This window comes from Canis lupus, chromosome 1, assembly GCF_003254725.2.
Source record: "Canis lupus dingo isolate Sandy chromosome 1, ASM325472v2, whole genome shotgun sequence".
NCBI lineage: Eukaryota > Metazoa > Chordata > Mammalia > Carnivora > Canidae > Canis > Canis lupus.
In genome coordinates this window covers 85,497,375-85,524,405 of record NC_064243.1, presented here as the reverse complement: position 1 = coordinate 85,524,405, position 27,031 = coordinate 85,497,375, and the positions used below count along the sequence as shown (strand labels likewise).

Below are 27,031 nucleotides of genomic sequence, written 5' to 3'. Positions count from 1 at the left end.
CCTTACAGGAAAATACAGATCAAATAATTGATCTGGAGATGAGGATGAGGGCACCTCCATTTGTTGCGTTCGCAGGGCTAAACTTTTCAGTGGGCTCCTTCCTTCGGCACCAGGAGCCTTACTGCCCTGTGGTCACCGTAGTCTCTCTGGCAAGAACAGTGAGAAGATTCTGTGGTGAGAATCCAGGGAAAACCCGTGTGGCATGTCCAACTTAGTCAACCAGGAAACAGGCAAAAATGAAGGCAGATTTTGTGAAAGTTTTGTTTTGTGTTTCCTGCAATATAAGAAAGCAGAGTTTTCTGTGAGGGCAGAGAGATGCAGGAGGGAGGCTAGGATGACCGATTAGAAGAATAAGTACAGGAGGCAGAGAGGTGTCAGCACGCACTCTTCCGTGGGTCCTTAAAACAGACAAGCAAATAAAGCAAGCAAAAAATGTGCTTCCCAAGTAGAGGCTGGAGGATTAGTTTTGTCGCTTTCATAGAGGGCCTTTTAATTTACAGCGCGCTGGCGTGAGGTATTAGGTCTGCCACCAATTAACTTGGAGTGTCAATCTATGTGCCAAGCTGTGTAGTATGTGCTGGGAACTCAAAAGTGTGTAAGAAACAATTTTTGCTCTTAAGGGTTTCTTAAGCTCCCCGGGAGAGAAATACTTACAAATAATTACAATACTATGTGATAAGGGCTAGAATAGCAGCAAAAAAAACAAAACAAAACAAAACAAAACTCCCAAATACATGTACTATGATTACACATTCTGCCTAAGGTGTTTGGGACTGGAGAAATAATTTCTGCACTTGACCTTGAAGACTGTGTGGGACTGAGGCAGGGGAGGCCATTCTAGGCAGAGAGGAGAGCCCGGACCAAGGCCTTGAAAGGGTGGCTGTTGGTGGAGGATGGGGCTATTTTAGAGAGGAGAGAGTAAGTGTTTGAGAGTCAGAGGACAACTCCAGGTTGCTAACCCTGCTAGGTGGCCGTTAACTGGATGTGTGATTTAGGGTACATTACTTAGCCTCTGTGAGTCTGTTTCTGCATCTGTAATATGGGGGCATGATTATTCCTCCGGCAGGGTTGTTGTGAGAATTAGAACCATCAAAAGAAAGGGGCTGGAACAGTGTGTGGACAAAGTAAATATGCAGTAAATGGTCAGTGTTATTCTGTCTTCTTCAATTAGGCTGCCCCTGCTGCTTTGCAACTGCAAATCATTCAGAATTATCATGATCTGATCCTGGAAAGGGCTTCTCAACATCAGCCATCTGCAAAATGGAAAAGCACCTCCTTTCAGGGTTGTTTTGAAGATTGGAGTTAATGTTAAACACAGGCCCAATTAGGGCCCTTGATAAACGGTAGAGATCATCATTACAATTTTAATGACACTTCTCTCTCAAAGACCAAATTACATGTCTATTCTCTTTATACTCTGAAGAAATTATGAATTTGTGTGTGTACAGAACTGTACCTTTTGCCAATGCAGAGGCTAAACCAGAAAATCACATTTGAAAGTATCCATATTTCCCCCCAAGGGTGATGTGTCACATTAATGAATGTGTTTCGGTGCAAGTTGGTATAAATAGTCATCCAACCATGTTTGTTTTTCCATTGCTGTGTCCTGTGCCAAGCACCGTACCAGGCACCTGGTAGATGTTTAAAGAAATACTTGCTACATGAATTAATGGGTAACTCTGTAACTGGTTTTGTCAAACACAATTTTCTTTTAAATGGAGGGAAACAACCTTTAGATCCTGAAATTACTTTTAAAAAACTAAGTTCCCAAACCATTTGAACAACTGAACATGCACAAATTCATGTGGTATCAGCTTGTGGGGAGGATCGTGCTGTTCCAAAAGCTTTGTTTGCCTGGAGGATGCACTAGTCCAACCAGTCATTATAATTGCAAATAGTTATTATGTCTATGATTATTATTATGACATTTCTAATAAGTATTATTGTAGAGGTCAACCTAATGTTATATCAATAAGCCAGGACTAGAATATCTTATGTGTTCATGTCATACTTTTTCTTCCTGAAACTATATTTAAATACAGGAAATGGGAGAAACTCCAGCATTTTTTAGTTTCCCAAAGAAGCCTCCTTACCTTTGACGCCCACCCAATTGCATAATGCCTCTGGGAGGTCATGTTGCCACTGTTTTTTTTTCTAGTTTTAATTATGAGTAATACTAATAATAAGGAAAATAGTTACATGCAGGCTGGTTCAAGCTTGTGAAAATTGCACTCGCTCTCTGATTGAAAAAATGCTGAATTTCAGAGGGAAAAATCAACTTGGATGCACTTGAATCTCCTTATCACATAATGCAGCCAGAACCTCAGAGTACCAGTGCTCTCTCCACTGGCTTCCAAGCAGAACTGGACTCAAGTCATGCCACACAAGTTCATTGCTGTCTCACTTTTAAAGGGCTGCAAGAAGAGAAATCACAGTTTGCCTTAAAAAAATGTATCAGTTCTTTAAGAACTTATTTTCCAGTCCACATTTTCTTTTAAAGGTTTTATTTATTTATTTGAGAGAGAGCATGAGCAAACGGGATACGGGGGCGAGAGGGGAGAGGCAGAGGGAGAGGGAGAAGCAGGCTCCCAGCTGAGCAGGGAGCCCAACATGGGCTCAATTCCAGGACCTTGGGATTGTGACCTGAGCACGTAAGTGGAAGGCAGACGCTTAACCAACTGAGCCACCCAGGCACCCTTCTGGTTCACATTTTAAATAAAAATTTCTATCATGACAAATTTAGCTTAGATCCTCTTATCTGTTCCTCAGGAGAAAAGGAAAGAAAAATATACCTAACCAACACGTTTTTTTTTTGTTTGTTTTTTTCTTTTTTTTTGTTACCAGTTATTTGGCCTAGATTTAAAATCCTTCAGCTAATAGAAACTTTGAAAACCTATTCCTTTACAGATTTGAAAACTAAGGAGTTTGGTAAGGGAATTGACCCACTAAATTGAGTTTTAAGAGACCCCCTGGCTTCTTCTCAAACTTGTACCTTTTTTTAGTTTAGATCTTTGATATTTTAGTTGCTGCCTTTTGGATTCATAGTCATCACTATCCTGGGCAACCATGTTCACATGTTTATTTCACCATTGTCATTGATTCACTGAGCAGCTATAATTAGGTTGAACATATAAAATTACTATTTTTGTAGATTTTAAATAAAAGACAACTCAATGTTCAATCTTATACATATTTATTGAGGACCTACATGTGAAAAACAATTAAGGTTCAGTTGGGTAGGGAGACTAATCCAAGAGACGCCAGTAGAATACCAAACAACAGCTTTTCAAAGATTCACTCTACTGATTTGATACAATTTTCTATTTGCAAACAATGTTGTAGGTGGCACTTAATTTTTTTGAGAAGTTGCTGGTTTGCCAATCAGGTGGTTAATTTGCCTGATCAACAGAATTGAACAAAATTATTCTTAAAGTTTGCTGGTTATAAAGTAAAAATGTTGTACCTATTTATTTTTAAAAAGTCATTAAATAATATGGAAATCTATAAAATAAAAATTTAAAGATTTTGCCTTACCACCTGGATTAAACTGTGTTAATAACTTAAATTTTATTCCAGACTTCTATTTTTTTCCCTTTATTTTACATATGAAATGAAATCTGTAGCTTTTGTCCCCCCACTCAGAATTATGTCATGATAGTTCTCTTACATACAAAGCACTTCACTTCTGAAATCAAGACAAGTCATTATGTCCACTCTTCAATAATCTTTTTAAATAGTAATTTCCCACATTTAATTGGCTTTTAATTGAGTACTTTTCAAAATTAGTTTTGATTGTGGCAATTGCCCAAAAACACTAAGAGAAGGTTTATAGTCTCAAAACACTCAAAACACTTTCATTTAGAGCCATCTTTTAAGGAACATAAGGTACATGCAGCAGCCACATGATTTTAGCATAGTGGGTTGAAAACAATACAAAAATAGTCATTCAAATGTCTTATCTCTGCTACACCAAATAAGAACCAACTTAGAATCCTAAAAAGAAAAAAGAAAAAAGAAAAAAAGAAAAAGAAAGAAAAAGAAAAAAACAAAACAAAACAAAACAAAAAAAACCCCACAATGCCGTCCAAAAGCCAAAATTAGAACTAAACTAGGCTCCCTGGGAGGAGGGAGACAGATGTGCCATGGCAGACATAAAATGATGTTGGTGTCATCTTTTTTTTTTAATTGAGATATGACTGGTATATAACATTATATTAATTGCTGGTATACAACATAATGATTTGGCATTTGTATGGTCTCATCTTAATTTTAGAAAAGATAACGAATTTTGAATGTCTACATTTAAGTTCACCATCTCCAAATTTTTCTTAAACCTCCTCCATCTTACACCACTTATTTGCTGATGAGCTCAGGAGACCGAATGAGTAGGTAGTGTACAAATGTTAAGGAATATCTCCAAAATAATGCATTATGCTTAATTTAACCAATCTTTCCCTCCCTGGACATAGTTGTAGTTGAATATAACATGTATGGAATAGAATCATATTTTCTGCTAGTAAAAGTTCTCATTCCTGGGGCAAACATAAATATGTCAGCATTTTAATGGGTTTCCACCAAAAAAAACACTGACTTACAGGGGTTCCACCAGCTGACCAACTGGATAATACTGTCATGGTCCCAAGGGTTCTGTGTCACAATCAAAAGGCTTGCTGTTTCCTCTGAAGTGAAGAAAGATACTGGACTGGGTGATCCTGAAGGGTTCTTTTCAAGAACAGGAACATTTAGTTCTCGAGTTTATTTGCAAAGCTATCAGTACTCCATACCCAAGAGACAGAAAGAGCAAAATCTACATCTACAAATCCCAGATTACTAAGAAATCCAAGTATTGATCCCATTGTTGGTAAGGTTTTTTTGTTTGTTTTGGGGTTTTTTTTTTTTTTGGTACTTTTTTTGCATCTTCCAAACTGCAGATATGTTCCTACATAAGGAAAAATAGTATGCACCTGGTCTTTTCAACTTGAACTACAGAAACGTTTACTCTTTCATTTCTTTTATATTGCAAACCCTACTAGTGAACCTAAAATGTTATGGAATTTGATTTGAGTGAAACATAGCACGGCTAAATAGCTGTGTATTTTGTACCAAATTTGCACCAATAGGGCATCTGTACCAAAAAATTACAAATTATGAATACTATCTGTCTATAGAAAGGCAGTTTCATTTTCATGTGACTTGGAATGTGAACATGAAAGTCTTAGGAAAATACAAGGTTTTGTTCTTTCTCCACCTCCACATTGTATGTTAAAAGCTGAAGTATAAATCATTCAGGACAGATCGATATGTGTGGAAATCTTACTTTTTTATCTATTGAGAATGATCAATGAAAAAGCTTTAAAGTTACCTAGGACAAAATGATTTTTTTTCAAATGCTTAATTTCTTTGGCAGTATAATATTAGAAGCTGGCTATAGCCTATCGTATTTTTCTCTCTCTCTCTCTCTTTTTCTTTATTTTGGAGGCTGAGAGAAGGTGAAGTTAAGAAATCCTAAAGTGGTCAAGTGTTGTCATGTTTTGCAGATAATACTCTAGGTGCTCAGCTTGAATTACTCTTAAGTCATCTTATACCGATGAGTGATTTTTATATAGTAGGGCCTCAGATTATGTCTGCATTTCTACCTCTGGAAAATATTTAGATGATTGCCTGAAATGTTTTTTTTTTTTTTTTAAAGTCTTTTATTTGTAGATCTGGGAAAATTAAACCAAGACTGGATGATCAGGCTATTTCTTTATAAAAAGTACTAGGCACATTCCTTTATTATTAACATGTATCATTTCTTTGCAAAAATAATGCATGTTATTCATTGTAGAAAATTCCCCAACCACAAAATAACCCATAACCAACTGCTAGTGGCACTGGAAGAGATTACCATAATAACATTTTAGAATCTAGCCTTCCAGTCTTCTGAGTGTAAATGAATGTATGCAGCAGAAGGCTTAGTTGGGAAGTCAGCTGGTGAATAACCTCCTCTCCTAGAGGGAGGGTTTATTGCCTTTATCTTTGAGAACTGAAAAGAGAAGTTGCCAGGTCTGAGCTACCCGTGGGCAATGCCTAAATCCATCTATTGTGCTAAGAAGATTAGTTTAGTTTGGGCCTCTAAATTTTATGTCCCTGAAGGTAAGATCAGTTCTTCCTTCTTGGAGAGAGTTAAAAGGAAGAGTGACTGAACCCTAAGGCAGAAAGAGGAGGCAGGGAAATGGCATGTGCTCGAGGAAATCAGAAGAGCTCTGGTCTGGTCATCACTAAAACTGAATTTAGATCTTAAGCACTGTGTGACCCTGGTTCAATTGCCAACCTCTCTGGACACCATTTTTCCCATTCATAACATGAAGGGATTAGAGATAAGGGAGAGTGGAATGTGGGAGAGAGACACAGAAATATCCAAAGCAGGGGAGCCTGGGTGGCTCAGTGGGTAAAGCGACTCCTGAGTCCTGACTTGGGCTCAGGTCATGATTTCCAGGCCCTGTAATCCAGCCCAGCCTCTGGCTCTGTGCTCAGTGGGGAGTTTTCTTGAAGATTCTCTCCCTCTTCCTCTATCCCTCCCCTGCTCTCTCTCTCTCTCTCTCAAATTGATAGATAAATCTTTAAAAAAAAATTTAAAGAAGCATGCCTAGGTGGCTCAGGATGTGATCCCGGGGTCCCGGGATCAGGTTCTGCATCAGCCTCCCCACAGAGAGCCTGCTTCTCCCTCTGTCTGTGTCTCTGCCTCTCTTTCTGTGTCTCTCATGAATAAATAAATAAACTCTTTTTTTAAAGAAATTTAAGGCATAATTCCTAGTTAATTGGAAAGATTGGTCTGAGAAAGAACTATATTTCTAATTTGATGTGGTAGTGGTGGTGGTGGTGGGTGAGTGGGAGGAGATGAGGAAGGAGAGGATCTTAATAGAAGGCTCAGCTAAAATTTGGATCTCACTTAATTTTTTCATTCAAGATCTAGATCTGTGTTGTCTGAAATGGCAGCCTCTAGCCATGTGTGGCTATTGAGCTCACAAAATGTGACTAGTCTGAATTGAGATGTGCTGTAAGTGTTAAATACACACTGGATTTTGAAAATTTAGTACCAAAAATGTAAAATATACCCTTAACAATTTAAAACCATTGATTCAATGTTGAAATGATAGTATTTTAAATATATTGTGTTAAATAAAATATACTAAGAAAAATTATTTTACCTGTTTCTTTTGAAATTTTTTTAATGTGGCAACTGGGAAATTTTATTTTATTTTATTTTATTAAGGTTTTATTTATGTTTTCATCCAAGACACAGAAAGAGAGACAGAGACATAGGCAGAGGGAGAAGCAGGCTCCCTGCAGGGAACCTGATGTGGGACTCGATCCCAGGACCTTGGGGTAAGGCCCTGAGCTGAAGGCAGACACTCCACCGCTGAACCACCCAGGCATCCCTCACTAGGAAATTTTGAATTATGTATGTGGCTTGTATCTATTTCTATTGGACGGTGCTCATCAAAGATATTAAGTTAGTGGAACGCACTTTTGGAAAATGTACAATTGCTAACCTGTACATGGATATAGATGTTACAATTGTAAGAATGGTCTAGTACTAGACACTTGAGTGCCCTTAGAAATCTGTATATTTGGCATATAAGAGAAAAGCAGGAAATGGGAATGAGTAAAACACTCGAGGGGGAATAATGATAACTAGGTTTACAACTCTATATGAATGTAAAGTTCTGCATGACAAAAAAGCATTCAGAGATAATCTGCAAGGAAACTTGCTGGAGCCACATCCCTTTTGCAATGATTATTTTATCTGTGCCTTTCTGCAGACTCTCTGAAATACCTTTAGGAAAGAGGATGGGGTGGAAGAGGGGAATGGCTTACAAAGCAGGTTTATAGACTCCATAGGCTCGGCTTACCCCACAGAAAGGAGTTAGTACGTGTCAATAAATGATTACAACTGCTCCGACAAGCTGAAGGCATTTGTTAAATAGCAACTCCTCTTCCTGGAAAATGTTCTTTACCTCATACAGATGAATCATTTGCTTCCAGAAAATCATACACTTACTGTATATACACTCAGTTCAGTTCTATTAATTAATTCAGTTAGCCAAGGAGGGTCAGATTTCACGGTAACATGACACTCTAGAAGGACTGCGAAAATGTCTTCAATGCATGTCCATGTCCAGTGGTTTGTCGTGTCTTAGTCTTTGTAAACTGTGGAGCGCCACCTAACAGGGTTAACCTTCCCTTTGATATTTTCTTCTCCACCCCCTCCCTTGGGTGATGTCAAAGCCCTCCCCTCACTGCTCTGATCCAACTTGTCTGGGAGGCAACACAGCATCCATTGAAGAGCCAAGGTTAAAGTGCATAGAAGGTTCTCGATAAGTGATAGCTATTATGATTTATTTGTTTTTCTGAATATTTTCCTCCACCTAAACCCTAAATTAAAGTTCTCTCCTCTCCACACACTGTAGGATTGTATCTACCCCTGTAGTGATGAAAGCCACGGATGCCACACCAGGACTCCTCTTTGGAAGTATCCTATAAGCATTGCTGATGTGCTCTGGGCCTGGGATTCTGGCTAACACATGGATGTTTCTTTGTCCCAAATCCTCCTCTGAGACCTCATGTCACCTCTTTATTTTTGCCAGGTCAGCTTCACAGATGTATGCCTGGGTCTCATCACCAACTGTCCTTACAGCCTTGTCCACTCCGGTGCTTTGGGAACACAATGAGGCCATGATGTTAACGACTCCCAACTCCAGCTTAGTTGGGTTCATGTGGGCTTCTGGGAGACCAGGAAAGTTGATGATCAGATTGACAGCACTTTGGTTGTTTTTGGTTTGTTTTGTTTTGTTTTGCTTTGTTTTGTTTTTAAGAGACCACTTTGCTGTGGTGCCTGGGTGGTGCAGGCGCTTAAGTATCAGACTCTTGATTTCAGCTCAGGGTCATGATCTCAGGGTTATGAAATCGAGCCTGGTGTCTGCTCCATGCTCAACATGGAGTCTGCTTACGACTCTCTCCCTGTCCCTCTGTTCCTCCCCTCCAACCACTCTCTCTTTAAAATAAATAAATTTAAAAAATAAAGAAATAAATACTACTGAGGCATGATTGACACCCAAAGCTGTACATATTTATCATATACATCTTTCTGTAAATTACGAGAAAGGGAGAGAGGTTATGTTGACAATCCTTAGCTGTGGGGCATCATATGGGTCATGTCACCTCTGTGATTCAGTTCTTTCATTTGTAGGATGAGTGATCTGGACTTGATCTCTAAACTTCCCAGCACTAGGATGTTGAGCTTCCAAAAAGCAATTGCCATGTAGAGGAAAAGGGCTTATAATATTCTTCAAACTTCTCAAAGGAAATAGTGTTGCTTAAAGCAGGACAGTAGGAATGGATTAGGTTTCTCAAAAAATTCACATTAAGCGTAAATTTCATTTGCTGTTACAATTCTATGTTGTGTGAGCAAAAACTTGTCATCCCTGGCATGTCCGTGTACTATTTTTAGTTACTATTTTTGCTACTGACTTTATTTATAATTTATTTATCATAAATTATATTATCTTATTAATCATAAAAATCTTGCTGATTTTTAATTTTATCAATTAGCAAAGGTTTATTTACTTGTTAAGGGTTAAACAAATACCAATACATGCCCATCATAAAAAAATTCAAACAACAGAGGAAATGAAAAGAATCTAGTAAAAAAAACCAAATGATCCAAATCATGGTCATCCAGAAATCATCTTAAGAATTTTTTTTAGTATCCTACTGTGTTTGACCTTCCTTAAATGAGACTAAACTATAAATGCTCTTTTGTAATCTGTTTTAAAAAGAATATCTTTATCGTACTGTAGATATCTTTTTTCAATAATGACTGTGGATCTAGAATAATCTTTTGTAATGGCCATATTCCATTGTACTGCCATATTATAATACATTATTTATTCCTTTCCTGATGGACATTTAAGCTATTTTTAATTTCTTGCTATAATAGACAGGACCGTGATGAATGTTGAACCATACCTAATCTTACAAACATATTCAAACACACTCAGATACAAAGAGCAGACTCATTTTCTTAAACAGGTAATTAGGAGGCAGCCAGTAAATATAATTTGATAATCAGCTTGTCACTGTAATGCCACAATTCCTGATTTGCAGAAGATTAATGCATTGTGACCATTATTTTCCTGAAGGGTGGAAACTTACCTTTAATCACTGGATCTAAAAATTAATGTCATGCTATTAGAGATGGGAAGGTAATATAAAGTATCCTTTCCTGGGGATCCCTGGGTGGCGCAGTGGTTTAGCGCCTGCCTTTGGCCCAGGGCGCGATCCTGGAGACCTGGGATCGAATCCCACATCGGGCTCCCGGTGCGTGGAGCCTGCTTCTCCCTCTGCCGGTGTCTCTGCCTCTCTCTCTCTATCTCTCTGTGACTATCATTAAAAAAAAAAAAAAAAAAAAAAAGTATCCTTTCCCCAGCTGAAAAGATTATAGTTATTTCTTTTATTTATTTATTTATTTATTTTTGATTATAGTTATTTCTAATTAAACCATCCCTGATGCCCATGATAAGATATGTACTAGCTTCTCATCTCATTCCATATGAGGTTCACTGTCATTCACATAAAAAGCTCTTCTTTGTTTAACTTAAGTCAACAATACCTTTGACTCAGGCTGATGCGATCTCTTTTTGTTAATCATTGAAAGGCATGGATTGGATGATAAAAACAAAAGCCAACCATTTCTACAAACTAAAAATTTTTAACTTAAAAAAAAATCCAACATCTTAAGCAGATTAAAGCAGTGTCATGAAGCAATTTTCAGTTTTTTTAAAATGTTTGCTCTTGAACCCTGTACCTCATAAGTGTCTGGGACATAATGTGCACTCAGGAATTGCTGAAGAAATGAATGAATGAATGAATGAATAAAGCCACTTTTGGTTTTGTAACTTAAATACTGGCAAATGTCTGAACTGGTAGAACCAGTTATTTCTATAATTAGAATAATCCATATGCATTACCATACAATTGTGTTTTCTGTACTTACACATAGGGTGAATGTTTTCCACTAAACATAACTCACTGGTTTTATCATTTTCAAGATCTGTAGTTTATGGAAAGCATGAGCATGCTGTGTTCTCTGGGCCAAACCTAGCCTGCTGCCTGCTTTAGTACAGCCCATGAGATGAGAATGATTTTAAAAACATTTTAAAATGCTCTAAGAAAATCAAAAAGAAGAATGATGTCTTATGACAGATAAAACTTATATAGGATCTAAATTTAATTGTTTATAAATAAAATTTCACTGGAATATTGGCATGCTTATTTTGTCACATATCACAGTTACTTTTGTGCTAAGCATAGAGGTGAGTAGTGGTCCCCAAAGCCCAAAATATTTCCTATCTGGCCCTTTACCAAAAAGTTTGCCAACTCCTGGTTTGGATCTGACTTGGTTTGGCTGCTGTAAGAGATTATCATAAACTGATAACAACAAACATTGATTTTGCATGGTTCCAGAGGCTGGGAAGTTTCAGTGTCTGGTGAGGACGTACTTTCTAGTTCGTAGATGGCTGTGTTGTCTCTGTGTCCTCACAAGACAGAGGGTGGAAGGAACACTCTGGAAGCTCTTTTATAAGGGCAATAATCGGGATCCCTGGGTGGGGCAGCGGTTTAGCGCCTGCCTTTGGCCCAGGGCGCGATCCTGGAGACCCGGGATCGAATCTCACGTCGGGCTCCCGGTGCATGGAGCCTGCTTCTCCCTCTGCCTGTGTCTCTGCCTCTCTCTCTGTGACTATCATAAATTAAAAAAAAAAAAATTTCTTATAAGGGCAATAATCCCATTCATGAGGGTTCCACTCTCAGGACCTGCTCAGCTCCCAAAAGCCCCATCTTCTAACACCTTCACACTGGAGGTTGGGATTTCAGCAGGTGAATTCACAAGCATTCAGTCTATAGCAAGGTCCAAGACTATTTCTTGGATTTGGAGGTGGACATTGTTCACCTAGCAGTAAAAATGCTTTTGGGTTTGCAGCCTTAATGAATGTTAGGGCAATGTACTAAAATGACAGGTAGGTGGCAAAGAAAGTCACTAAGCAGTATGCCTGTTTTGTCAACAACTTGAAAATAATAGTGGTAGTGTGTTTTCTTTTCTCTTTCTCCATCTCTAATTGAGTAGGCCAGTCTTGTGCAACGTAAAATGTTATTTGAGAACACATCAACATAATGGGGTTTCTAGTGGCAAGATTGTTTAGAACCTCCTTATATAGGACCTAATGGTTCACTTGTGGCTCTTCTGGCCTTTCCAGGCTTCCTCCAGGGCATCGCCTGCCCTCTGGTCTTATAGGCCAGGGACACTAATGGTTCTTCCAAGAGGCAAAATTTTAACAACTGCACTTTCTGGAACTTCTGTGGAATATTGAAGGGGGTCAATCTGTACTCAATTAGGAAATCATTGAATTCTTCTTACACATTTTAGGTTTGAGATTTTATTTTTATTACTTTCTTGTTCTTCAATAGCCAAGACACTCATTTGTACCAGGTTCCTGAGTGAAACCAAGGATTTCACTAGGAAGTGAACAGTTCAATTATTGTTACTCTTAAAGAAGACTGCTGTAGGGGCACCTGGGTGGCTCAGTGGTTGAGTGCCTGCCTTTGGCTCAGGTCATGATCCTGGGGTCCTGGGATCTAGTCCCGCGTGGGGCTCCCTGTAGTCAGCCTGCTTCTCCCTCTGCCTGTGTCTCTGCCTCTCTCTTTGTGGCTCTCATGAATAAATAAATAAAATATTACAAAAAAAAAAAAGAAGAAGAAGAAGACTGCTGTAACTCTGATTATAAAAGAAAGAGAAATGATCTTAAAGGCATATATCTCTATCCTTGAATTTCCCTCATTCATTTTTAATATGATAATATCAGGTTCCTCTCAACTTTAAATTAACATGGATCATTTTTTTTGAGAAACAATTTTATTATCTATCTATCTATCTATCTATCTATCTATCTATCTATCATCTGTCTATCAATCATCTATCTGTCACCTGTCTATTTATTTTAAGGAATTGACTTAAGAGTTTGTTGGGACTGGCAAGTGTGAAGTTTGTAGGGCCTGCCAGCAGGCTAGAAATCCCAGTAGGAGTTGGTGTTATAGTCTTGGAGCTGAAGGCAGTCTGGAAGCAGAATTCTCTCTTTCTTGGGGGAATCTCAGTCCTTGCTTCAATTGTTTGGATGAGTCTTACCCACATTAGGGAGATAATTTGCTTTACTCAAAGTCTACTGATTTAAATTAATAGCATCTAAAAAATACCCTCACCTCAACATCTAGACTGGTGTTTGACCAAATAACTAGGTACTGTAACTTAGCCAAACTGAAACATAAAATTATCCATCACAACTATATAAATGAATAAACACAAATAGATAAATTGCATACATATATAAATTTATATTTATATAAATATAAATGTACACATGATATATGTAATACCTTTCTCTTTGATTAATTACACCAACTTCATTTCTAAATTTAAAGGCAATATGACTTTAAAATCATAAAGAATTTAAGGCACACTCTTGGGATACTGAATCTGACTCCTTAGGCTCTTTTGCAATTTGAGTTTATTTGGCTTGTCCAGATTCTATGAATTTATGGTTGATATGATAGTGTGGTAGGCAGAACAATGGCCCCCAAAAATGTCCACATTCTAATCCTGAAGCCTGTGAATATGTTTCCTTACATGGCAAGAGAAAATTAAGGTTGCACTTGAAGTTAAAGTTGTTAGCTGACCATAAAACAAGGAGATTATCCTGGATTGTTCAAGGGAGTACATTGTCATCACAAGCATCCTTAAATGTGGAAGAGAGAGGCAGAAGAGGATGTCAGAGTGATAGAAGGTACCATGGACTGAAGGGGGTTCCCCCAAATTCTTATGGGAACACTACCCCCCAATGCAGTGGCCTTTGGGAGGGAAGTAGATTTAGATGAGGTCAGAAGAGTAGGGCCCTTGTGATGGAATTAGTGTCCTTATAAGAAAAGACACCAAGGGGATCCCTGGGTGGCTCAGCAGTTTAGCACCTGCCTTTGGCCCAGGGTGTGATCCTGGAGTCCCAGGATCAAGTCCCACATCAGGCTCCCTGCATGAAACCTGCTTCTCCCTCTTCCTATGTCTCTGCCTCTCTCTCTCTGTCTCTCATGAATAAATAAATAAATAAATAAATAAATAATAAAATCTTTAAAAAAGAAAAGACATCAGGGAGCTTGATCTCTCTTCCTCTACCATGGAAGGACACAGTGAGAAGATGGTTGTCTACAAGTCAGAAAAAGAGCTCTCACCCGTCCATACTGGTACTCTGATCTGGAATTTCCAGTCTCCAGAACTGGGGAGCAAATAAACATATACTGTTAAGCCATTCAACCTGTAGTATTTCACTGTAGCACCTGTACTGACCAAGACAGGTTGTAAAAAGAACTTGACCCATTATTGCTGCCCTTGAAGACAAAGGAAGGGGACCATGATCTAAAAAAAAAAAAAAAAAAAAAAAAAGGGTGGGCAGCTGTAGAATCTGGAAAAGTCAAGGAAGTAGATTCTCCCCAGATCCTCTAGAAAGGAACTCAGATGGCCATTTTCACCCAGAAAGACCCATTTCAGACTTCTGACCTAGAGATCTGTAAGATATTAAATTTATGTTGTTTCAAGCCATTAAATTTGTAGTAATCTGATACAGCAGCCACAGAAAACTAATACAGATACGAAGGATCAGACAGGTAGGGTTGAGCACTTAATATTTCAACAAATTCAAGTATGTCAAAATTCAGTCCATAATTGAGGCCTCTGGGTGGCTCAGTTGGTTAAGCATCTGCCTTTGGCTCAGGTCATGAACTCAGGGTCCTGGGATCGAGCCCCATATTGGGCTCCCTGCTCAGTGGGAAACACGCTTCTCCCTCTGCTGCTCCCCCTGCTTATGTTCTCTCTCTGTCAAGTAAATAAATAAAAACTAAAAAAAAAAAATCAGGCCATGTTATTAGAACTAGAGGTAAAGATAGTTTAGAAATTTTGCAAGCAGATGTCTTGTCAAAAGCACTAAAGACTCTAGTGATTTTGTTCTGTTGTTCAGGGTATGTATTTCCAATATCATTAAGGGAATCTCATTGGGACTTTTATTTTAGTATTATCAAATAACTTACAAAGATAAGATCAAGAGTTTATTTGCAACTAATTTCCACCTGCAGATTTCAGAGCAATACACTGACTGCTGTGATCTTGATATAATTAATTTTTGAAGAGTCCTACTTTAGCTATAGCTTCTAAAAACAGAAAGAAAATAATCCTACAAAAATTCCATATTTGGTAACATTGTAATAACCATGCTTACTTTATACTAAGGATACATTATTTCACTTAATTCTTCCAATAACTCTGTGAAATAGCTGTTCTGAAAGGGGACACAGTGTCCAAAGTGGTATGGGTGGCAGTCTGAACCCAGGCAGTCAGAGTCCTCAGGCTGTAATTTAAACCATTTTACATATTACTGCACATACTGTAACTAAACCCTGCTCTTAATTGTAAGCTTAGCATCCAGTAAAGTAAAAAGTAAATAGGATTTTAAAAGAAGTAGGATGGGGTTCTCAGCAGGATTCTGAAATTTCTCTCTCTCTCTCTCTCTCTCTCGCTATTGATTAATCTTTTTCAGTCTGAGTTAGAGAAGATTCCCCAATCAAGCTGGGATTATAAATCATAAAGGAAGTAGACTTTCCTTCTATAATATATCTTGCCTTTCCCCAGAGGAACCTTAAGAAAAGGAGATTTATTCAGTGGTTTAAGGTAATGCATTTATTATTTATCACCCCTCCTCCTGCCATCTGTGATGAAGATAACAGTTTTTGGAATTTGGTTATTGACCATAGACCCTTTGCCTCATCCCAAAAGGAGTATGCAATGTAATGACAAATTCACCAAAACAGGATCCAGAAGACTTGTGTTCAAATCCTGGCATGGACATATAATCTCTCACTCAGTTTTCTCACCTCGATAGAGAACATACCTATACTCTCTTTTCTGGATTGTTTTGAGGATTAAATAGCATAGTTAAAGCATTTAGCACAGAGTAGATACTCAATAAAGTCAGGAAAATGGTTTTTTGCCCCTCCTCTTCCTTACCTCTTAGAGCCTTTTAACTTTTTCCCTGTGTTGGAGACCTAGAGCTGCCACTTCTTAGTTTTGTGGCTTAGGGCAAGTTTGTTAATTTCTGTGACCTGTTAATTTCTTTTGTCTATAAAATGAGGAACAAAAATATTGGCTCTGGTTGCCTAGAGCCACTTTACTCCCCACCCTTCTTCCTTCCTCCCTCCCTCCCTCTCTCTCTTCCTTCCTTTTTCTTTCTTTCTTTCTTTCTTTCTTTCTTTCTTTCTTTCTTTCTTTCTTTCTTTCTTTCTTTCTTTTTCTCTTTTCTTTTTTCAGATCAGAAGAAACATGTATGGACTCCTTGACTAAGTCACTCTTCAGCTATAAATGAGAATGCTAATAAACAACTTGGAAATTGTTATAAAATTAATAGCAAAGCACTGTACATACATTGTCTTGAGGTATATGAGATTCCTAGATTTAAGCTTCTTCTTGTCTTGCTCCTGATTAAAATTCACCAATGGCTTTTCATTGACCTTAGAATGAACTCTTAATTCCTTAACAAAGCCGTCACATATGTCCCACCTATGTCTTCAGTGTCCTCTGAAACCCCTCTTTCTCTACCATGTTGATGTTCTTTCGGTATTCCATATACGTATATATGTTCCTTTCTGATGAAAAGGTCTTTGCTTGTGTTATCAATCTTTCTTTCCTTTCCCACCTTTCTTGTCTGACCAATTTCTCTAGTCTTCAAATTTCATCCTAAAAGTCACTTTCATTAGAAAGAATTCTCTGTCCTCCCTACCATCCTCCATCCAACTAGATCAGTTGCCATGTCATCCTCATTCAATACTTGTTCATTACATTGTCCTTCGTAGCATTTGTGTCAATTTCAATTAAATTATCACTTGTATAATTATTTGCTTGATGTTTGTTTCCCCGGAAGATTGTATGTCTTGTTCACCATTGTATACCTACCCCCTACCCCCAAATACAGGCTTGGGACATATGAATTGCTCAGTACATAGGTATTGAATGAATACCAAAGGATGTTTTTATGGATGATAAAGATAAGACCTGAAGAGGTGGGGATCCCTGGGTGGCGCAGCGGTTTGGCGCCTGCCTTTGGCCTAGGGCGCGATCCTGGAGACCCAGGATCGATTCCCACGTCGGGCTCCCGGTGCATGGAGCCTGCTTCTCTCTGCCTGTGTCTCTGCCTCTCTTTCTCTCTCTGTGACTATCATAAATAAATAAAATTAAAAAAAAAAAAAAAAAAAAAAAGGAAAGACCTGAAGAGGTTAGGTAATACATCCAGGCCCAGATGACCAAGGGCGAAGGTAGCCCTTGAATGTAAGTTCATCTTGATGCCAAAGCTCCTGCTTCAATATATTCCTGTTTGTGAGAATAATTGATTTGTTTGAAAAGTCTAATAAAACTATTATTAAGACTATAATTGAGACAAGTAATATCATTAAGAATTATCAAAAAGTGACTTCTGACTTCATCCTTATCTGAAATTGCCCCAACAAGGGGAACATAAAATATTTTTTTTGGAATGTTAGCAGTATAACAATAGTTCATAAACTGTTATCAGAGGAATATGGAAAAGGAAGACAGAAAAATCCTGTCTAATAAAATTGAGGAGATCCACCGTTGTTATTTCTATTATGGGAGGTAGATAAATGTAAATGTCAAATAATTCCTAGATTATAAGATCAATATCATAGTCAGCTATGGCTTCAAGGCCTTCTTTTTTCCTAAAAATTCTGTACTAAGAATTCCATATTGAGAATGTTGCATTGAAGTGTGCATAATAAATCATCCTGGGAAATCAGTGGTGGCCTCTCCACCTCTGATTCCAGCTTCCAAATTTTAGTTCTTACCTCATCAATTGTAATTATGATCAAAGGTGATTATGTTCATTTGCTAATAGGGCTGCCATCACTAAGTGTCACAGACTGGGTGACTTAAATAAAATAAATTTATTTTCTTATCGTCCTAGAGACCAGAAGTCTGAGATCAAGGTGTTAGCAGGTTTGCTCTCTTCTGAGACCTCTGCCCTTGTCATGTAGATAGCTATCTGTATCCTCACATGGTCTTTCCTCTCTCTCTCTGTGTGTGTGTGTGTGTGTGTGTGTGTGTGTGTGACTTAGTCTCCTTTTCTTATAATGACACCAGTCATACTGGAGTAGGGCCCATTCACAAGACCTAATTTTATTTAATTACCTTTTAAATTATAATTTAATAATAATTAAGTAATTTAATATCTCCCTCAACAGTCACATTCTGAGGTACTGGGAGTTAGGACTTCAATATGTGAGTTTTGGGGAGATAATCCAGCCCATAATAGTGATATTCAAAATATTTAACCCGTTGGGCTCAGGTTCAGACCTACTGGAATAGATGCTGGACACAGTTTGGGAAAAGTAGTGAGGACCCTGTTCCGTGCTTTCACTGCACAGGGGACAGATCCACAATGGGACACAATGGAATGTAAGTACACAATGGGACAGGTCCACTGGAACAGTGGGAAGAGACCTGGAGGCTAGGAGTAGTGGCTATTTAACAACTATTGGAGACATATTTCAATGTTCTAACAACAAGCAATGGCATTTTGGGACAAACCAGCTGAATGTCTATCTTGGACACACTTGAGGCATTTAACTATCTATTAAATACAGTCTTATGGGCAGGCAGCCCAGGTGGTTCAGGGGTTTAGCACCGCCTTCAGCCCAGGGCCTGATCTTGGAGACCTGGGATCTAGTCCCATGTTGGGCTCCCTGCATGGAACCTGCTGCTCCCTCTGCCTCTCTCTCTCTCTCTCTCTCTCTCTCTGTGTCTCTCATGAATAAATAAAGAAAATCTTTAAAAAAATAAATACAATCTTACTTTCTTGGAATCATCACTAAGATTGAGCTTACCCATTAAGCAGAATGGGTAAGAGATCCCAGATGTGTGTTACACTCCAACTATGAGCAGGAAAATTGTGGAGCTTCTCTTTCCCTGATTTACCAGGGTTTTAATTATGTTCTTTTGAACAGCAGCAAGGGGTAGATGGGATAAGGCTGGGAGAAGTGGTCACTGAGAGGCTTGTGAGTAGGGGAGTGATCTCAAAGTAGCTTGCAGAAAACTGGGGTGTGTGGACAAAGTGACAGAAGCAAGAGATTGGAATAGCAGTTCACCAGTTAAGACGCTCTTACAAGGACCAAAGCATGAGTGGATAAAGACCTTATCTAGAGAAGGTGCAGTGAGAATGACAAGGAACAAGGGTTGGAGAGAGGGAGAATGTGGACAGTCTTTGAGAAGTGTAAATGGTTCAAATGCCCACTGCTAGCTCTCCTGATAGATGGAAGAGCTTCCCACTGCCTGGCTCCTGGCTCTTAGGTAGCCCCAGCAGCCACAACCACAAATACTATACTTTTCCTTTTCTCAGTTAATAAAGGGAGCCTTATGTCAGGGCTTGTTTGGTCTTTCCAAGGCCCAACAAAGGGGAAGATGCCTCACAGAAGGCCTTGAAAGTGACAGAAGCATGAAAGAAACTTCTTCTTTCTTATCTGAGCTGTTTTCAGACGAGATTGAGAACATTTAGGGTGGAATGGCTACAGACAGTTGCTTTCAAGTCTGAGAGTTATGTGTGGGTTTATAAAGGTAAGGTTGGTGCCATAGGGGGAGATGGTCCAAGTTCTGAAGTAGGCAGGGACTCTATGTCAGCATTTGTATGCCGATACGAGGTACACATGGACAAACATTAAAAAAAAAATACAGTTGTCTAGTGTTATATACATCAAAATGAATTAAGTTAAAGGAAAATGTAAAATAAACTGTACAGATGATAAATAAATGCAAAGCAAACTATTGTACAGACAATGTGTAGGCCTGGCAAAATCTTGAATCTGGTATGCAAATCACTGATGTTTGGGAAATACTGATGTGGGGAAGTAATTATCAAAGAAATTGGGCTAGGACTTGGAGTCAAGAGATCTGGATTTAAGATCATGACCGTGACACTTACCAGTGGTAAATGTTTACCTTGGTGGTAAAATGGGAAAACCATCACCAAATCAGCTTTTCTCCTAGTCTTGCCATGAGTCCTCGTTGACTCTTGCTTGTTTACTCATTCAACAAACATTGATCAGATTTGTACTATGTGGAGGTAAAGAAAAAACACTGTATAGTTAAAGTCAATTATTACTGGAGGGAAAAATAGGCTTTTGAAGTTTTTGCATGCTGATCTGGTGTTGAAATTTAAACTCTTAAGGGCAGCCCATTCTCTCAAAAGAACAGTAGAGTAGATCTAAACTAAACTAAGATATTTCCTGTCTCCACAAATATGAAAATAAAAGTGAGTGTTAGCAGGTGAGAGCATTAAAATCAAAAACAGAAGTTACCATTTTTCATTTAATAACTTGAACACATAGAAAATCCACCTTTAACCTGCTCTTACTGTTTATGCAGTGCTGGGCATACACGTGACACCTTGCAAAGTGAAAGTAGAAATGACAAGGTCCTTTCTCCGAGGAGCTCAGACCTAAACATTGTTGAACAAGTCGGCCCAGCATAGCAGTGGAGTGCATAATTGATATGATTGGAGAGGTCAGGCTGGGGCTGTGGGCTGAACATGTGGGAAATGAGCCGTTCAAAGCTGAGGGGTTTGGGGCTGGGACAACAGGAGGACATGTTGCTCCAGAAAGCTCAGTGGGATGAAATAGTAAATGTGGGGCAAGAGGGCTCACAGAGAGGTGTCCAGTGTGCTCACCACCAAGAAGTGTCTCAAAAATAATCCACTGGATATAGTTTCCTTTATTCCTTGTCATTTGCCAGTAGCTCTTGGAAATTTCTCTTCCTGCTCTGCCCCAGTGAATACACTGTTTCTATGTCTGGGGTACAGATGAAGGATGAGATGGGCAGCTGGATATACTTCCAGGGAGGTTTGGTCAAACTGACAGTAGAGAACATAATGGTGGTGCCAGAGGATGGGGGGAATTCCAGTCTTGGCAATAAATCAACAAGTGCTATCAAAAAGGGAAAGGCATCTAAACCTCATGGTTGTTTCATGACATTGACCATGCAGCCCTGCATGCTAATGGGTCTGCCACGGTGGATCCTTTACCCTTTGCCTGTCTACACCACCTTTACCTCTGTGTTCACCCTGTTGTGGCTGGAGATGGTAGTCAAATCATCATGGTGTCCTTTCTGGTAAGCCTCTGGCTCCTCTAATTTTCTCCTACTTTAAGTCATCATAATCATCATATAAGTTAATATTTGATGAGCACTTAGTCTTTGCCAGGCACTATTTGAAGCACTTCCCATGTAATATCTCCTTGATCCCTCCTAACCAGCAGAAGCAGAAAACTCCACTTTACAGGTGAGGAAGTGGCGACTCAGAAAGGTTAAGTGGTTCACTCCAGGCCACTTAGCTAGTAAGTGCTGGAGGTGAGATTCGAACTCAAGTTTTCTTGCCCCAGCCCCTCTTAACAACTTCACCACTACCACTTCCCAGGAGGCCTCACTGAGGCTGAGAGAAGTGAGAGGGTGGGAATCAGGATCCTGGACTTGAAAGCAGCTCCTAACATCACTGCCTCTCAGCCCCCATCTCCAGAAAGAATCCCCTGAATGCCCTCCTTGACAAGTTGTCACTTTGCTTCTCCTCAGACGCTATTGGTGACCTGGAACTTGGTGCCACATGAGGCAGCCTAGTCCATTTTTAGATAGCTCTAATTGTTACCCAGTTATTCCATATTTTGAGCATACTGTAATTTCTCTTCCTAGCTTCACCTACCTGTCCTAGTTCTGTTTTCTGGAGCTCCATCAGTTAAGACTTTTCTTTCTCCTGATAGACAAACCTGTAAATATTTGAATATCTGAGGGATTTTTGGAACAGTCTCCTGCTACATCCCAACCTCCTCTTCCTACTTGTAGGAGAAATGCAGGATTTTATTTTCTAAATGTGACAGCCCTTTGTGTCCGTTTATGTGAGTTGCTTATTATTTGTCCTCTTAGTTCAGAGGATTTGGTTCTACACAGGAAAGACTAGATCTACATTCACTCAGCACACTGACTTTGGCATGGCCCTGGTGAGGCCCTGGTGTTAAACCATTAGGACAAATCACTGATCTCAAAACAGTAGGAGAGGAAGAGGTGGTGGTAAAAAACTATGTAGAGAAAAAAGGGGACATGGGTTGATTTGGGGTGTCATGTGGGAGGACCTTGAAAGAGATGGTCAGGCTCCTGGTGTGGGTTCCGTGAGGTGAAGGGTGAAGCGCTAGACACTTGTAAGGACACTTTGGCTGGTAGTGGAATAACAAACTAGAATAAATTTGGCAATGACTTATGGTACTTCTGGCTCCATTTTGGGGAAGGGTAAAAAGATTACAGAGTACATACAGGATGACATGATTATTTTTTTTAAATTAGGCATTATAGCTGGCTATACAAAATGTGAGTTTGGCAGTTGTTTGAATGAATACAATATCACATTCTTGATAGAAATTTCCGGGAGGCCCGAGGGCTTTTGTGTTCCAGTGAAACATTTCACTTTTATAAAGAATACACCACGTTTAGGAAAGCTCTGTTACTGGAACTGATGCCCTTTGGCTTGAGAACAAAGGCTCCTCCCCTTCCGCTGGTGTGATCTGCTGCTGTGCATTGGAACGTGAATTGGCCCAACCTGCGTAGACCACTAACCAGTTACATGAGTGTGGGGAGAACTTCCTCTTTTGAGACCTCTATTTCCTCATCTGTGAAGTGAGGGTGTTAGACTGAGGTTCTTTCCAGCTCTGAGGATCAAAAGTTCTTCTTATTTTAGTGTAGTGGTTTCCTGATATAAATCACCCATTTCTCCTTGTGACATCCATGGTGTTATAGACAAAATGATTGGTTGCAATTCTTCATTTCCTTTGCCAGAGGAATTATACATTCATACCCTTGCTGGGGCCTTATGGTGGGCAAAGTCTATTTCCCTGACTCTTGGCTTTAGATTTGGTCATATGACTTACTTGGACTAGTGAGTTGTTAGCAGATATGACGTAAGCAAAGGCTTGAAATGTGCCTGTGCTAGTCCAAGAGAGAAATGAGAAACTGATCCTGGACAGACCAGCCCTAGACAGATCCAAAGCTTAGAGCCCAGCTTATATCAGTTGGATCCCAACAGGTGCCTGAGTAAAAAATAAGTGCTTTACAGTTTGTTTGCTATTGAAATTTTATAGTTGCTTGTTTTGTAGGGTTAATTAATCATGAAAGGAAGATATACTCAGTGTGTGTGACCTGACCTAAATATTTGTCCTCAATGGACATCATGTACTCACTCATTCCAAATCTTGTTGAATATTGATGTCCTTTCTTTTATGTGTGAAGTCTGTGCCTTATTTATATAAATTTTAGGCAAGACCTTAATGCCCTTTAGTGGCCAACTTTTTAGGTTGGTTTGGATTTTTGTTTCATAGAGATGTCAGTCTTACAGATGGTTCTGTCATTCAACTTATTTATTATACTTATGAGTGGAATACCAAGCCTCAGAGCTGAAATGACTCTTATTATTCTTGTCAGCTACCTGAATGCAGAATTATGGTTGAAATACCCACCAGGAGTCAGAGCCATTGAACTGTGGACTCTTTGCTCTTAATACTAGCTCCTCGTTCTCATCCACAAACTTCATCTGCAATGCTTAACTAGCTGGCATTTATTTACTGCTACTCAACAGGGGGGCAGGATCACAGCACAGAAAAAGTGGTGTCAGCAGTCTTTGGTGGCTTAAGAGTCTTGAGAATTAATGGATTCTTTTCTACCATGCTGTGTTCCAAAATTAATCTGGTTTCTGCATGCCACGAACTGACACAGATTGTTGTTATATGGTTATTTAAGGCACAGAATTTACCCTCCACAATTAGGCTTTCCCCTGCTCTTCCATTATAAGATCAAACAAAGTGATCCCCTGTTTATATCCTCAAAAGCTGTGGGCTGAAATGCCCATTAACCCTCTCATACTCACTTTTCTGCCCAACTGCTACTGGGTCTTTTGAAATTTCATGGATTCACACTGTGTATCCAACACATCATTATGCTTGCTTAGGAAAAGTGAATTAAATTTAAAACAGTCTCATATAACTTGAAGAAAGAAAACTCATGCTGTGGTCATATATAGTTCTTTTAGAAGAACTCCATTTCATCACATCTGTGATGTTTGTTATGTGAGAACCTTCCCTTGTTAATATTCCACAAGTTTTATAAGCTCAAACTCAGAGCATTTAGTCTATAAACTCTTTGTGGTCTAGGTGACAAAAAAACCAAAAACTAAAAATGGGGATGGAAGAGACTTTATGGTGAAACTGATCAAGGAAAAAGTATTTCAAACATAGATTTTGAACTTGTTTTCTTTGACAAGAAGGAAGAGATTTTTACTCCATAGGTGGTGGTGGTGTATATTTACCAGATAATATACTATGTTCTTGTGTATGGAGGTAACAGTTCCAGGTGGAAGGCAGGAGAAGAGAGAGAGGCACTTAGTCCTCCTCAGGAGCACAGGAGTACTTACCCAGTTCACCTTGGGAATCATGTATATTGAGTGTGGCTCCTCCAACACTACCTGTTATTGGAATGACACCACAAATGTTTTAGTCAAATCATGCAACAAAAATAGAAAACAGGCCTACTGGAAATGGGGCTATAGCATGAAATCTATAAACTATAAAACCTGTTTTATGACTTATTAGGCACTCCCACACACATTGTTGCATTTATTTCTCAAAATAATCCAATAAGTATAGTTATTATACCTGCATATCAATCACCATATTCCTGTTTATTTGTATCTTTATCACTTTACATCTATATGCCATTTCTGCTTTCAAATCAGAAACTACTTAGAGGACAAAGCTTTATGTTTTAATTTTTTTATATATCCCTCTTCAGGGCCTTTCACAATATGATGATGAAGACAGTCTAGCTCAAAGGTTAAGGGATTTGCCAAGATCCCACAACCTGGTGAATTGCTGACTCCAAGATTCAAATACTTGTTAATTGCCCAGGCTGATATTCTTTCCACTTCATGACAACTATTTTCCTATGTTACTTACAAACCCCTATGAGCTTTTTGCGTTTTGCCTAGCATTTTATATTTTTTGGATGTCCTATTATACTATATGAATTCTATTATATTCATGTATGTAGCCTGTAGCTATCTTAGTAATTTGGCCTGAAGATTTTAGTAATGTTCCATTCGCCACCCCATGTAGGCACTCCCTGGGCATATAAAGGAAAGAAAGCAAGGTTTTGAACCCTTAGGATCTTCCTATCAGAATGGGGAAGTGGGGTTTAGAGATAAAGAGTAGAGAAGGTTTCTTATTGATCCCCATGTGTGTGATCCTTTAGCCTGTTATGAGAATTCTCAGTATCATTATGCCACTAGGACCAAAACGAGAGTCCCTTGTCTGCTCCTTCCAAGTTCCCCTAAAGCAGGGTTTCCAGGGTTTCCCCACCAGGGTTTCTTCATGTTGTTCCAAGCTGCCAGCCATTGTGTTGTGGGAGGCTGAGTGAAGGAGCCCTTCCAATGTGAACAGTTTTGCCAATGAGGTTCTTTCCCTAAATTTTGCAAAGAAGAAGAAGAAAAAAAAAACAATAGAGATTTCCTAATCTTCTGGCTCCCACTCCTCTCATAAATGGGGAACTGAATCATTCTAAGTAGTGTATAAAATTAATTACAGTTAGAAGAGTGTTGCCAAGCTTGTGGAGTCTCAGGGATCAGGGCGTGGGGTGGTTTTTGCCCTCCACAGTCATATTTTTCCACAAATATGTTTAAAAAGTACCCATGGGCTATTTTTGTTCTCACTCCTCAGCATGGCCTTGGTATGGGACCTGAGGTAATTGACTTTACTAGGACAGATTTTTCTCTATAACTAATGCAGCTATAAATGCTGTTAATCTCAGCTAATACTGCATTTGAGATCCTGATACCAGAGAAGAATATCTAATTTAAAGTCTGTTTACTCTTATTTCAAAAACATTCTCTTAGTAGTTCTTTTAAATAGCAATTGTTCTTAGTGTATTTCAGCCGTTGGGGGAGGGGGGCGAGAGAAATGTTATGGAGGGATTATCCATAATTTTGTCATTTATCTGTCATGTATCTGTCAACAAATGAATTTAAGAATTAGAACGAATTGGCAACAAAAGGTTATGTGAAAATGAAGTGAAATTATCTATAAAAATGTGTTTGTCCAGCATGATATATGATTTAACTTATCAGCATTTGATTTATACCTAACATTTCAAGAATGCTTACTTATATACAAACCTGATGATAAAGGGTTAGATTTTTGTGGGTTAGAAGATACTATGCAAAATCATGGTATTTAAAGAATATTTAATATCATGGGAATAAGAATGGAGAAATCTCAGCATGTGCTTCCCAGTCTGTCAGTGTCTTATCTGTAAAGGCTGTAGTATGGTACAGTGTTTATGAGCCTGGGCTCTGAGCCAGTCTGGTTGGTTTGTATTGTACTTTTGCTCCTCTTACTAGCTGTGTGAACTTTGGTCAACTCGTTTAAGTACCCTTGCCTCAGTAAAATAGGGATCTCATTAATATCTACCCCATAGGATTTTTCTGATGATCTAAAAACGTAACGCATGTACAACAGTGCCTAACATAGACTATTAGCCCCATAATCCCAAATATTATATGTATTTATAGATAATTAAACTAAAAAGGAAATATTTGATCCTCAAAAGACCAGAGGTCTCTGCCTATTTGTTTACTGAAATATACTCAGTGTTTATAACTGTGAATGGCACACAGTGAACACTAATATGTGTTCGTTAAATCTGTCTGAAAGACATTAGAAGAACAGGACTCTAAGTAATATGACCTAAGAAATATGGCCCAGTGTTATGGGTTCAGTTGTGAGATCCTAACACCCAGTACTTTTAGAATGTGAT

The 27,031-nt window shown here is 38.8% G+C and overlaps 1 long non-coding RNA gene across 4 annotated transcripts in view; it reads left to right on the top strand.

Moving 5' to 3' along the window:
* The window catches only part of LOC112644720 (uncharacterized), a 78,146-nt gene that overhangs the window by 20,532 nt on the left and 30,583 nt on the right, over positions 1–27,031 (top strand). For 3 of the 4 annotated variants that reach the window (XR_007401073.1, XR_007401072.1, XR_007401071.1), the window contains one exon: positions 1,172–4,861. The exons of the other annotated variant lie outside the window; for it this stretch is intronic. This is a non-coding gene — a long non-coding RNA (uncharacterized LOC112644720). The remainder of the gene's footprint in view (positions 1–1,171; positions 4,862–27,031) is intronic. 4 annotated transcript variants of the gene reach the window in all.